The sequence below is a fragment of the Osmerus mordax genome, chromosome 1 (genome assembly GCF_038355195.1).
Source record: "Osmerus mordax isolate fOsmMor3 chromosome 1, fOsmMor3.pri, whole genome shotgun sequence".
Taxonomy (NCBI): domain Eukaryota; kingdom Metazoa; phylum Chordata; class Actinopteri; order Osmeriformes; family Osmeridae; genus Osmerus; species Osmerus mordax.
This window is the reverse complement of record NC_090050.1, coordinates 2,855,734-2,867,990: the sequence shown is the minus strand read 5'-3', so window position 1 is coordinate 2,867,990 and position 12,257 is coordinate 2,855,734. Positions and strand designations below refer to the sequence as shown.

Genomic DNA, 12,257 nt, shown 5'->3' with positions numbered 1-12,257 from the left:
AGGTGAGGAATTACAAGGACAAAGCCAGAGCTGAGGAGAAGGTCTCAGGAGACCGAGAATCCACAGAACAATGCTTGACAATTCCTCTTATGCCCAAGAACAACCCATAAGTCCACATCTTCACTTATGAACGTATGACTCGCAATGCTACAGTAAGTTACACAACGAGATGTGAGAGCCATCAAGTAGAGACTGCTGCGTCCAGCAACTCGAGATTTTAAGCATATGACTGGTGGGGGCATGATGACACCCGGCCTCTCACCTCACTCACATTCACTCACCTCACTCACATTCACTCACCTCACCCACAGGGTTTCCCTTTGACACGCTTAGAAAGAGTGCACCGTTCCCCGGAGGAGCTGCGATACCGGGGCGATGCGCGGAGCGGACGGAGCGAGCCCTCGTTCCGGCTCCCTGTTTGCAAAAATCTGCTTAATAAGAACTGGTCGCCCCCGTGGGTGACCTATCAGATATTAAACTGACAAGAACAGAAACTACACTTGATCTGAGCCAAAAGGCCGAGAAGCGATGACCCCCATTACTCCACGATACCCGCGCACGGCCCCTCAGTACCCTTGCGCTGCTCCACGGTGACGGACGACAACGACGAGACTAGACTAGAGTAGGGGGTGTAGGGGTTAGCAGTAGGGGTAGAGGGGAGGGGTAGAGGGGATGGCGAGGGGGCCGGCCCTCGCGCTTCAACCCCGCCCCAAGACGACTCGACCAGTGACGTGCCGGATATATAGGGGTCGGTGCAGCTGCCTGTCTTGTGCTCGCTACGGCAGCACATCTAATAAAATTGGATCGATACAGAGAAGATTAGCATGGCCCCTGCGAAAGGATGACACGCAAATCCGTGAAGCGTTCCGAATTTTGGATCATCATCATCATTCCACCTTTTAGGGTTAGGGCTAGGGCTAGGGTTAGACCTTGACCGACGACCACCTAGTTGTAAACAAACAAACGATCCCCATTTTATTTTTTGTTTTTTTTTAAGTAAAAGGGCGGGAAAACGGCAGGCCAAAGGAAAAGGGCTTCGCCTCACCGGCGTATTCCTTATTTTTGGGCATTTATTCACTAGTTTGTTTGTTGGTTTGTTGGTTGGTTACGTACGCACGCACGCACGCGCATGCACACTCCTCTAGGGGGGGTAAATATTGGCCAAACGACTGAAAATGATTCCCCTATGGTTTCAAGGAAGATGGGGAAACTGAGCAGTGTATTAACATGAACCGCCAAATGAGGCCAATACCAATGGAATTACACACTTGCTTATTTGACTCGATGGGTTCAATCAGAGCAAGAATGGTCAAGGTAAGTAAGTAAGTACGTTCAAATGAAACGTACATGAAATAACATGGCAAATGAATGAAATCAATTACAAGGCAAACGTGTGTGACAAAAGGAAGGTGGACTCTTAGGTGGACTCTTACCTACACCATCATGATTATTGTAAACCAGAGATGGAAAGCCAGAGGTGAGGAATTACAAGGACAAAGCCAGAGCTGAGGAGAAGGTCTCAGGAGACCGAGAATCCACAGAACAATGCTTGACAATTCCTCTTATGCCCAAGAACAACCCATAAGTCCACATCTTCACTTATGAACGTATGACTCGCAATGCTACAGTAAGTTACACAACGAGATGTGAGAGCCATCAAGTAGAGACTGCTGCGTCCAGCAACTCGAGATTTTAAGCATATGACTGGTGGGGGCATGATGACACCCGGCCTCTCACCTCACTCACATTCACTCACCTCACTCACATTCACTCACCTCACTCACATTCACTCACCTCACCCACAGGGTTTCCCTTTGACACGCTTAGAAAGAGTGCACCGTTCCCCGGAGGAGCTGCGATACCGGGGCGATGCGCGGAGCGGACGGAGCGAGCCCTCGTTCCGGCTCCCTGTTTGCAAAAATCTGCTTAATAAGAACTGGTCGCCCCCGTGGGTGACCTATCAGATATTAAACTGACAAGAACAGAAACTACACTTGATCTGAGCCAAAAGGCCGAGAAGCGATGACCCCCATTACTCCACGATACCCGCGCACGGCCCCTCAGTACCCTTGCGCTGCTCCACGGTGACGGACGACAACGACGAGACTAGACTAGAGTAGGGGGTGTAGGGGTTAGCAGTAGGGGTAGAGGGGAGGGGTAGAGGGGATGGCGAGGGGGCCGGCCCTCGCGCTTCAACCCCGCCCCAAGACGACTCGACCAGTGACGTGCCGGATATATAGGGGTCGGTGCAGCTGCCTGTCTTGTGCTCGCTACGGCAGCACATCTAATAAAATTGGATCGATACAGAGAAGATTAGCATGGCCCCTGCGAAAGGATGACACGCAAATCCGTGAAGCGTTCCGAATTTTGGATCATCATCATCATTCCACCTTTTAGGGTTAGGGCTAGGGCTAGGGTTAGACCTTGACCGACGACCACCTAGTTGTAAACAAACAAACGATCCCCAATTTTTTTTTTGTTTTTTTGTTTTTTTTTTAAGTAAAAGGGCGGGAAAACGGCAGGCCAAAGGAAAAGGGCTTCGCCTCACCGGCGTATTCCTTATTTTTGGGCATTTATTCACTAGTTTGTTTGTTGGTTTGTTGGTTGGTTACGTACGCACGCACGCACGCACGCGCATGCACACTCCTCTAGGGGGGGTAAATATTGGCCAAACGACTGAAAATGATTCCCCTATGGTTTCAAGGAAGATGGGGAAACTGAGCAGTGTATTAACATGAACCGCCAAATGAGGCCAATACCAATGGAATTACACACTTGCTTATTTGACTCGATGGGTTCAATCAGAGCAAGAATGGTCAAGGTAAGTAAGTAAGTACGTTCAAATGAAACGTACATGAAATAACATGGCAAATGAATGAAATCAATTACAAGGCAAACGTGTGTGACAAAAGGAAGGTGGACTCTTAGGTGGACTCTTACCTACACCATCATGATTATTGTAAACCAGAGATGGAAAGCCAGAGGTGAGGAATTACAAGGACAAAGCCAGAGCTGAGGAGAAGGTCTCAGGAGACCGAGAATCCACAGAACAATGCTTGACAATTCCTCTTATGCCCAAGAACAACCCATAAGTCCACATCTTCACTTATGAACGTATGACTCGCAATGCTACAGTAAGTTACACAACGAGATGTGAGAGCCATCAAGTAGAGACTGCTGCGTCCAGCAACTCGAGATTTTAAGCATATGACTGGTGGGGGCATGATGACACCCGGCCTCTCACCTCACTCACATTCACTCACCTCACTCACATTCACTCACCTCACTCACATTCACTCACCTCACCCACAGGGTTTCCCTTTGACACGCTTAGAAAGAGTGCACCGTTCCCCGGAGGAGCTGCGATACCGGGGCGATGCGCGGAGCGGACGGAGCGAGCCCTCGTTCCGGCTCCCTGTTTGCAAAAATCTGCTTAATAAGAACTGGTCGCCCCCGTGGGTGACCTATCAGATATTAAACTGACAAGAACAGAAACTACACTTGATCTGAGCCAAAAGGCCGAGAAGCGATGACCCCCATTACTCCACGATACCCGCGCACGGCCCCTCAGTACCCTTGCGCTGCTCCACGGTGACGGACGACAACGACGAGACTAGACTAGAGTAGGGGGTGTAGGGGTTAGCAGTAGGGGTAGAGGGGAGGGGTAGAGGGGATGGCGAGGGGGCCGGCCCTCGCGCTTCAACCCCGCCCCAAGACGACTCGACCAGTGACGTGCCGGATATATAGGGGTCGGTGCAGCTGCCTGTCTTGTGCTCGCTACGGCAGCACATCTAATAAAATTGGATCGATACAGAGAAGATTAGCATGGCCCCTGCGAAAGGATGACACGCAAATCCGTGAAGCGTTCCGAATTTTGGATCATCATCATCATTCCACCTTTTAGGGTTAGGGCTAGGGCTAGGGTTAGACCTTGACCGACGACCACCTAGTTGTAAACAAACAAACGATCCCCAATTTTTTTTTTGTTTTTTTGTTTTTTTTTTAAGTAAAAGGGCGGGAAAACGGCAGGCCAAAGGAAAAGGGCTTCGCCTCACCGGCGTATTCCTTATTTTTGGGCATTTATTCACTAGTTTGTTTGTTGGTTTGTTGGTTGGTTACGTACGCACGCACGCACGCACGCACGCGCATGCACACTCCTCTAGGGGGGGTAAATATTGGCCAAACGACTGAAAATGATTCCCCTATGGTTTCAAGGAAGATGGGGAAACTGAGCAGTGTATTAACATGAACCGCCAAATGAGGCCAATACCAATGGAATTACACACTTGCTTATTTGACTCGATGGGTTCAATCAGAGCAAGAATGGTCAAGGTAAGTAAGTAAGTACGTTCAAATGAAACGTACATGAAATAACATGGCAAATGAATGAAATCAATTACAAGGCAAACGTGTGTGACAAAAGGAAGGTGGACTCTTAGGTGGACTCTTACCTACACCATCATGATTATTGTAAACCAGAGATGGAAAGCCAGAGGTGAGGAATTACAAGGACAAAGCCAGAGCTGAGGAGAAGGTCTCAGGAGACCGAGAATCCACAGAACAATGCTTGACAATTCCTCTTATGCCCAAGAACAACCCATAAGTCCACATCTTCACTTATGAACGTATGACTCGCAATGCTACAGTAAGTTACACAACGAGATGTGAGAGCCATCAAGTAGAGACTGCTGCGTCCAGCAACTCGAGATTTTAAGCATATGACTGGTGGGGGCATGATGACACCCGGCCTCTCACCTCACTCACATTCACTCACCTCACTCACATTCACTCACCTCACTCACATTCACTCACCTCACCCACAGGGTTTCCCTTTGACACGCTTAGAAAGAGTGCACCGTTCCCCGGAGGAGCTGCGATACCGGGGCGATGCGCGGAGCGGACGGAGCGAGCCCTCGTTCCGGCTCCCTGTTTGCAAAAATCTGCTTAATAAGAACTGGTCGCCCCCGTGGGTGACCTATCAGATATTAAACTGACAAGAACAGAAACTACACTTGATCTGAGCCAAAAGGCCGAGAAGCGATGACCCCCATTACTCCACGATACCCGCGCACGGCCCCTCAGTACCCTTGCGCTGCTCCACGGTGACGGACGACAACGACGAGACTAGACTAGAGTAGGGGGTGTAGGGGTTAGCAGTAGGGGTAGAGGGGAGGGGTAGAGGGGATGGCGAGGGGGCCGGCCCTCGCGCTTCAACCCCGCCCCAAGACGACTCGACCAGTGACGTGCCGGATATATAGGGGTCGGTGCAGCTGCCTGTCTTGTGCTCGCTACGGCAGCACATCTAATAAAATTGGATCGATACAGAGAAGATTAGCATGGCCCCTGCGAAAGGATGACACGCAAATCCGTGAAGCGTTCCGAATTTTGGATCATCATCATCATTCCACCTTTTAGGGTTAGGGCTAGGGCTAGGGCTAGGGTTAGACCTTGACCGACGACCACCTAGTTGTAAACAAACAAACGATCCCCAATTTTTTTTTTGTTTTTTTGTTTTTTTTTAAGTAAAAGGGCGGGAAAACGGCAGGCCAAAGGAAAAGGGCTTCGCCTCACCGGCGTATTCCTTATTTTTGGGCATTTATTCACTAGTTTGTTTGTTGGTTTGTTGGTTGGTTACGTACGCACGCACGCACGCACGCACGCGCATGCACACTCCTCTAGGGGGGGTAAATATTGGCCAAACGACTGAAAATGATTCCCCTATGGTTTCAAGGAAGATGGGGAAACTGAGCAGTGTATTAACATGAACCGCCAAATGAGGCCAATACCAATGGAATTACACACTTGCTTATTTGACTCGATGGGTTCAATCAGAGCAAGAATGGTCAAGGTAAGTAAGTAAGTACGTTCAAATGAAACGTACATGAAATAACATGGCAAATGAATGAAATCAATTACAAGGCAAACGTGTGTGACAAAAGGAAGGTGGACTCTTAGGTGGACTCTTACCTACACCATCATGATTATTGTAAACCAGAGATGGAAAGCCAGAGGTGAGGAATTACAAGGACAAAGCCAGAGCTGAGGAGAAGGTCTCAGGAGACCGAGAATCCACAGAACAATGCTTGACAATTCCTCTTATGCCCAAGAACAACCCATAAGTCCACATCTTCACTTATGAACGTATGACTCGCAATGCTACAGTAAGTTACACAACGAGATGTGAGAGCCATCAAGTAGAGACTGCTGCGTCCAGCAACTCGAGATTTTAAGCATATGACTGGTGGGGGCATGATGACACCCGGCCTCTCACCTCACTCACATTCACTCACCTCACTCACATTCACTCACCTCACTCACATTCACTCACCTCACCCACAGGGTTTCCCTTTGACACGCTTAGAAAGAGTGCACCGTTCCCCGGAGGAGCTGCGATACCGGGGCGATGCGCGGAGCGGACGGAGCGAGCCCTCGTTCCGGCTCCCTGTTTGCAAAAATCTGCTTAATAAGAACTGGTCGCCCCCGTGGGTGACCTATCAGATATTAAACTGACAAGAACAGAAACTACACTTGATCTGAGCCAAAAGGCCGAGAAGCGATGACCCCCATTACTCCACGATACCCGCGCACGGCCCCTCAGTACCCTTGCGCTGCTCCACGGTGACGGACGACAACGACGAGACTAGACTAGAGTAGGGGGTGTAGGGGTTAGCAGTAGGGGTAGAGGGGAGGGGTAGAGGGGATGGCGAGGGGGCCGGCCCTCGCGCTTCAACCCCGCCCCAAGACGACTCGACCAGTGACGTGCCGGATATATAGGGGTCGGTGCAGCTGCCTGTCTTGTGCTCGCTACGGCAGCACATCTAATAAAATTGGATCGATACAGAGAAGATTAGCATGGCCCCTGCGAAAGGATGACACGCAAATCCGTGAAGCGTTCCGAATTTTGGATCATCATCATCATTCCACCTTTTAGGGTTAGGGCTAGGGCTAGGGTTAGACCTTGACCGACGACCACCTAGTTGTAAACAAACAAACGATCCCCAATTTTTTTTTTGTTTTTTTGTTTTTTTTTTAAGTAAAAGGGCGGGAAAACGGCAGGCCAAAGGAAAAGGGCTTCGCCTCACCGGCGTATTCCTTATTTTTGGGCATTTATTCACTAGTTTGTTTGTTGGTTTGTTGGTTGGTTACGTACGCACGCACGCACGCACGCGCATGCACACTCCTCTAGGGGGGGTAAATATTGGCCAAACGACTGAAAATGATTCCCCTATGGTTTCAAGGAAGATGGGGAAACTGAGCAGTGTATTAACATGAACCGCCAAATGAGGCCAATACCAATGGAATTACACACTTGCTTATTTGACTCGATGGGTTCAATCAGAGCAAGAATGGTCAAGGTAAGTAAGTAAGTACGTTCAAATGAAACGTACATGAAATAACATGGCAAATGAATGAAATCAATTACAAGGCAAACGTGTGTGACAAAAGGAAGGTGGACTCTTAGGTGGACTCTTACCTACACCATCATGATTATTGTAAACCAGAGATGGAAAGCCAGAGGTGAGGAATTACAAGGACAAAGCCAGAGCTGAGGAGAAGGTCTCAGGAGACCGAGAATCCACAGAACAATGCTTGACAATTCCTCTTATGCCCAAGAACAACCCATAAGTCCACATCTTCACTTATGAACGTATGACTCGCAATGCTACAGTAAGTTACACAACGAGATGTGAGAGCCATCAAGTAGAGACTGCTGCGTCCAGCAACTCGAGATTTTAAGCATATGACTGGTGGGGGCATGATGACACCCGGCCTCTCACCTCACTCACATTCACTCACCTCACTCACATTCACTCACCTCACCCACAGGGTTTCCCTTTGACACGCTTAGAAAGAGTGCACCGTTCCCCGGAGGAGCTGCGATACCGGGGCGATGCGCGGAGCGGACGGAGCGAGCCCTCGTTCCGGCTCCCTGTTTGCAAAAATCTGCTTAATAAGAACTGGTCGCCCCCGTGGGTGACCTATCAGATATTAAACTGACAAGAACAGAAACTACACTTGATCTGAGCCAAAAGGCCGAGAAGCGATGACCCCCATTACTCCACGATACCCGCGCACGGCCCCTCAGTACCCTTGCGCTGCTCCACGGTGACGGACGACAACGACGAGACTAGACTAGAGTAGGGGGTGTAGGGGTTAGCAGTAGGGGTAGAGGGGAGGGGTAGAGGGGATGGCGAGGGGGCCGGCCCTCGCGCTTCAACCCCGCCCCAAGACGACTCGACCAGTGACGTGCCGGATATATAGGGGTCGGTGCAGCTGCCTGTCTTGTGCTCGCTACGGCAGCACATCTAATAAAATTGGATCGATACAGAGAAGATTAGCATGGCCCCTGCGAAAGGATGACACGCAAATCCGTGAAGCGTTCCGAATTTTGGATCATCATCATCATTCCACCTTTTAGGGTTAGGGCTAGGGCTAGGGTTAGACCTTGACCGACGACCACCTAGTTGTAAACAAACAAACGATCCCCAATTTTTTTTTTGTTTTTTTGTTTTTTTTTTAAGTAAAAGGGCGGGAAAACGGCAGGCCAAAGGAAAAGGGCTTCGCCTCACCGGCGTATTCCTTATTTTTGGGCATTTATTCACTAGTTTGTTTGTTGGTTTGTTGGTTGGTTACGTACGCACGCACGCACGCACGCGCATGCACACTCCTCTAGGGGGGGTAAATATTGGCCAAACGACTGAAAATGATTCCCCTATGGTTTCAAGGAAGATGGGGAAACTGAGCAGTGTATTAACATGAACCGCCAAATGAGGCCAATACCAATGGAATTACACACTTGCTTATTTGACTCGATGGGTTCAATCAGAGCAAGAATGGTCAAGGTAAGTAAGTAAGTACGTTCAAATGAAACGTACATGAAATAACATGGCAAATGAATGAAATCAATTACAAGGCAAACGTGTGTGACAAAAGGAAGGTGGACTCTTAGGTGGACTCTTACCTACACCATCATGATTATTGTAAACCAGAGATGGAAAGCCAGAGGTGAGGAATTACAAGGACAAAGCCAGAGCTGAGGAGAAGGTCTCAGGAGACCGAGAATCCACAGAACAATGCTTGACAATTCCTCTTATGCCCAAGAACAACCCATAAGTCCACATCTTCACTTATGAACGTATGACTCGCAATGCTACAGTAAGTTACACAACGAGATGTGAGAGCCATCAAGTAGAGACTGCTGCGTCCAGCAACTCGAGATTTTAAGCATATGACTGGTGGGGGCATGATGACACCCGGCCTCTCACCTCACTCACATTCACTCACCTCACTCACATTCACTCACCTCACTCACATTCACTCACCTCACCCACAGGGTTTCCCTTTGACACGCTTAGAAAGAGTGCACCGTTCCCCGGAGGAGCTGCGATACCGGGGCGATGCGCGGAGCGGACGGAGCGAGCCCTCGTTCCGGCTCCCTGTTTGCAAAAATCTGCTTAATAAGAACTGGTCGCCCCCGTGGGTGACCTATCAGATATTAAACTGACAAGAACAGAAACTACACTTGATCTGAGCCAAAAGGCCGAGAAGCGATGACCCCCATTACTCCACGATACCCGCGCACGGCCCCTCAGTACCCTTGCGCTGCTCCACGGTGACGGACGACAACGACGAGACTAGACTAGAGTAGGGGGTGTAGGGGTTAGCAGTAGGGGTAGAGGGGAGGGGTAGAGGGGATGGCGAGGGGGCCGGCCCTCGCGCTTCAACCCCGCCCCAAGACGACTCGACCAGTGACGTGCCGGATATATAGGGGTCGGTGCAGCTGCCTGTCTTGTGCTCGCTACGGCAGCACATCTAATAAAATTGGATCGATACAGAGAAGATTAGCATGGCCCCTGCGAAAGGATGACACGCAAATCCGTGAAGCGTTCCGAATTTTGGATCATCATCATCATTCCACCTTTTAGGGTTAGGGCTAGGGCTAGGGTTAGACCTTGACCGACGACCACCTAGTTGTAAACAAACAAACGATCCCCAATTTTTTTTTTGTTTTTTTGTTTTTTTTTAAGTAAAAGGGCGGGAAAACGGCAGGCCAAAGGAAAAGGGCTTCGCCTCACCGGCGTATTCCTTATTTTTGGGCATTTATTCACTAGTTTGTTTGTTGGTTTGTTGGTTGGTTACGTACGCACGCACGCACGCACGCGCATGCACACTCCTCTAGGGGGGGTAAATATTGGCCAAACGACTGAAAATGATTCCCCTATGGTTTCAAGGAAGATGGGGAAACTGAGCAGTGTATTAACATGAACCGCCAAATGAGGCCAATACCAATGGAATTACACACTTGCTTATTTGACTCGATGGGTTCAATCAGAGCAAGAATGGTCAAGGTAAGTAAGTAAGTACGTTCAAATGAAACGTACATGAAATAACATGGCAAATGAATGAAATCAATTACAAGGCAAACGTGTGTGACAAAAGGAAGGTGGACTCTTAGGTGGACTCTTACCTACACCATCATGATTATTGTAAACCAGAGATGGAAAGCCAGAGGTGAGGAATTACAAGGACAAAGCCAGAGCTGAGGAGAAGGTCTCAGGAGACCGAGAATCCACAGAACAATGCTTGACAATTCCTCTTATGCCCAAGAACAACCCATAAGTCCACATCTTCACTTATGAACGTATGACTCGCAATGCTACAGTAAGTTACACAACGAGATGTGAGAGCCATCAAGTAGAGACTGCTGCGTCCAGCAACTCGAGATTTTAAGCATATGACTGGTGGGGGCATGATGACACCCGGCCTCTCACCTCACTCACATTCACTCACCTCACTCACATTCACTCACCTCACTCACATTCACTCACCTCACCCACAGGGTTTCCCTTTGACACGCTTAGAAAGAGTGCACCGTTCCCCGGAGGAGCTGCGATACCGGGGCGATGCGCGGAGCGGACGGAGCGAGCCCTCGTTCCGGCTCCCTGTTTGCAAAAATCTGCTTAATAAGAACTGGTCGCCCCCGTGGGTGACCTATCAGATATTAAACTGACAAGAACAGAAACTACACTTGATCTGAGCCAAAAGGCCGAGAAGCGATGACCCCCATTACTCCACGATACCCGCGCACGGCCCCTCAGTACCCTTGCGCTGCTCCACGGTGACGGACGACAACGACGAGACTAGACTAGAGTAGGGGGTGTAGGGGTTAGCAGTAGGGGTAGAGGGGAGGGGTAGAGGGGATGGCGAGGGGGCCGGCCCTCGCGCTTCAACCCCGCCCCAAGACGACTCGACCAGTGACGTGCCGGATATATAGGGGTCGGTGCAGCTGCCTGTCTTGTGCTCGCTACGGCAGCACATCTAATAAAATTGGATCGATACAGAGAAGATTAGCATGGCCCCTGCGAAAGGATGACACGCAAATCCGTGAAGCGTTCCGAATTTTGGATCATCATCATCATTCCACCTTTTAGGGTTAGGGCTAGGGCTAGGGCTAGGGTTAGACCTTGACCGACGACCACCTAGTTGTAAACAAACAAACGATCCCCAATTTTTTTTTTTGTTTTTTTTAAGTAAAAGGGCGGGAAAACGGCAGGCCAAAGGAAAAGGGCTTCGCCTCACCGGCGTATTCCTTATTTTTGGGCATTTATTCACTAGTTTGTTTGTTGGTTTGTTGGTTGGTTACGTACGCACGCACGCACGCGCATGCACACTCCTCTAGGGGGGGTAAATATTGGCCAAACGACTGAAAATGATTCCCCTATGGTTTCAAGGAAGATGGGGAAACTGAGCAGTGTATTAACATGAACCGCCAAATGAGGCCAATACCAATGGAATTACACACTTGCTTATTTGACTCGATGGGTTCAATCAGAGCAAGAATGGTCAAGGTAAGTAAGTAAGTACGTTCAAATGAAACGTACATGAAATAACATGGCAAATGAATGAAATCAATTACAAGGCAAACGTGTGTGACAAAAGGAAGGTGGACTCTTAGGTGGACTCTTACCTACACCATCATGATTATTGTAAACCAGAGATGGAAAGCCAGAGGTGAGGAATTACAAGGACAAAGCCAGAGCTGAGGAGAAGGTCTCAGGAGACCGAGAATCCACAGAACAATGCTTGACAATTCCTCTTATGCCCAAGAACAACCCATAAGTCCACATCTTCACTTATGAACGTATGACTCGCAATGCTACAGTAAGTTACACAACGAGATGTGAGAGCCATCAAGTAGAGACTGCTGCGTCCAGCAACTCGAGATTTTAAGCATATGACTGGTGGGGGCATGATGA

General features: G+C 49.3%; 16 non-coding genes across 16 annotated transcripts; 8 read left to right on the top strand and 8 right to left on the bottom strand.

Moving 5' to 3' along the window:
* Nucleotides 1-333: 333 nt before the first annotated feature.
* On the bottom strand, nt 334-530 carry LOC136952267 (U2 spliceosomal RNA). Its single transcript, XR_010877835.1, has one exon. It is a non-coding gene; the product is annotated as a U2 spliceosomal RNA (small nuclear RNA).
* A 239-nt stretch (nt 531-769) lies between these two features.
* LOC136953582 (U6 spliceosomal RNA) lies at nt 770-876 on the top strand. Its single transcript, XR_010877969.1, has one exon. It is a non-coding gene; the product is annotated as a U6 spliceosomal RNA (small nuclear RNA).
* Nucleotides 877-1,827: 951 nt separating this feature from the next.
* LOC136952261 (U2 spliceosomal RNA) lies at nt 1,828-2,024 on the bottom strand. The gene has a single exon (XR_010877830.1). It is a non-coding gene; the product is annotated as a U2 spliceosomal RNA (small nuclear RNA).
* Nucleotides 2,025-2,263: 239 nt separating this feature from the next.
* LOC136953571 (U6 spliceosomal RNA) lies at nt 2,264-2,370 on the top strand. Its single transcript, XR_010877968.1, has one exon. It is a non-coding gene; the product is annotated as a U6 spliceosomal RNA (small nuclear RNA).
* A 964-nt stretch (nt 2,371-3,334) lies between these two features.
* Nucleotides 3,335-3,531, bottom strand: LOC136952255 (U2 spliceosomal RNA). The gene has a single exon (XR_010877829.1). It is a non-coding gene; the product is annotated as a U2 spliceosomal RNA (small nuclear RNA).
* A 239-nt stretch (nt 3,532-3,770) lies between these two features.
* On the top strand, nt 3,771-3,877 carry LOC136953560 (U6 spliceosomal RNA). The gene has a single exon (XR_010877967.1). It is a non-coding gene; the product is annotated as a U6 spliceosomal RNA (small nuclear RNA).
* A 968-nt stretch (nt 3,878-4,845) lies between these two features.
* On the bottom strand, nt 4,846-5,042 carry LOC136952250 (U2 spliceosomal RNA). Its single transcript, XR_010877828.1, has one exon. It is a non-coding gene; the product is annotated as a U2 spliceosomal RNA (small nuclear RNA).
* A 239-nt stretch (nt 5,043-5,281) lies between these two features.
* LOC136953549 (U6 spliceosomal RNA) lies at nt 5,282-5,388 on the top strand. The gene has a single exon (XR_010877966.1). It is a non-coding gene; the product is annotated as a U6 spliceosomal RNA (small nuclear RNA).
* Nucleotides 5,389-6,361: 973 nt separating this feature from the next.
* On the bottom strand, nt 6,362-6,558 carry LOC136952243 (U2 spliceosomal RNA). The gene has a single exon (XR_010877827.1). It is a non-coding gene; the product is annotated as a U2 spliceosomal RNA (small nuclear RNA).
* A 239-nt stretch (nt 6,559-6,797) lies between these two features.
* LOC136953538 (U6 spliceosomal RNA) lies at nt 6,798-6,904 on the top strand. The gene has a single exon (XR_010877965.1). It is a non-coding gene; the product is annotated as a U6 spliceosomal RNA (small nuclear RNA).
* Nucleotides 6,905-7,849: 945 nt separating this feature from the next.
* Nucleotides 7,850-8,046, bottom strand: LOC136952237 (U2 spliceosomal RNA). Its single transcript, XR_010877826.1, has one exon. It is a non-coding gene; the product is annotated as a U2 spliceosomal RNA (small nuclear RNA).
* Nucleotides 8,047-8,285: 239 nt separating this feature from the next.
* Nucleotides 8,286-8,392, top strand: LOC136953527 (U6 spliceosomal RNA). The gene has a single exon (XR_010877964.1). It is a non-coding gene; the product is annotated as a U6 spliceosomal RNA (small nuclear RNA).
* A 964-nt stretch (nt 8,393-9,356) lies between these two features.
* LOC136952231 (U2 spliceosomal RNA) lies at nt 9,357-9,553 on the bottom strand. The gene has a single exon (XR_010877824.1). It is a non-coding gene; the product is annotated as a U2 spliceosomal RNA (small nuclear RNA).
* A 239-nt stretch (nt 9,554-9,792) lies between these two features.
* On the top strand, nt 9,793-9,899 carry LOC136953516 (U6 spliceosomal RNA). The gene has a single exon (XR_010877963.1). It is a non-coding gene; the product is annotated as a U6 spliceosomal RNA (small nuclear RNA).
* Nucleotides 9,900-10,862: 963 nt separating this feature from the next.
* On the bottom strand, nt 10,863-11,059 carry LOC136952218 (U2 spliceosomal RNA). Its single transcript, XR_010877822.1, has one exon. It is a non-coding gene; the product is annotated as a U2 spliceosomal RNA (small nuclear RNA).
* Nucleotides 11,060-11,298: 239 nt separating this feature from the next.
* On the top strand, nt 11,299-11,405 carry LOC136953505 (U6 spliceosomal RNA). Its single transcript, XR_010877962.1, has one exon. It is a non-coding gene; the product is annotated as a U6 spliceosomal RNA (small nuclear RNA).
* The last annotated feature ends 852 nt before the right edge of the window (nt 11,406-12,257 follow it).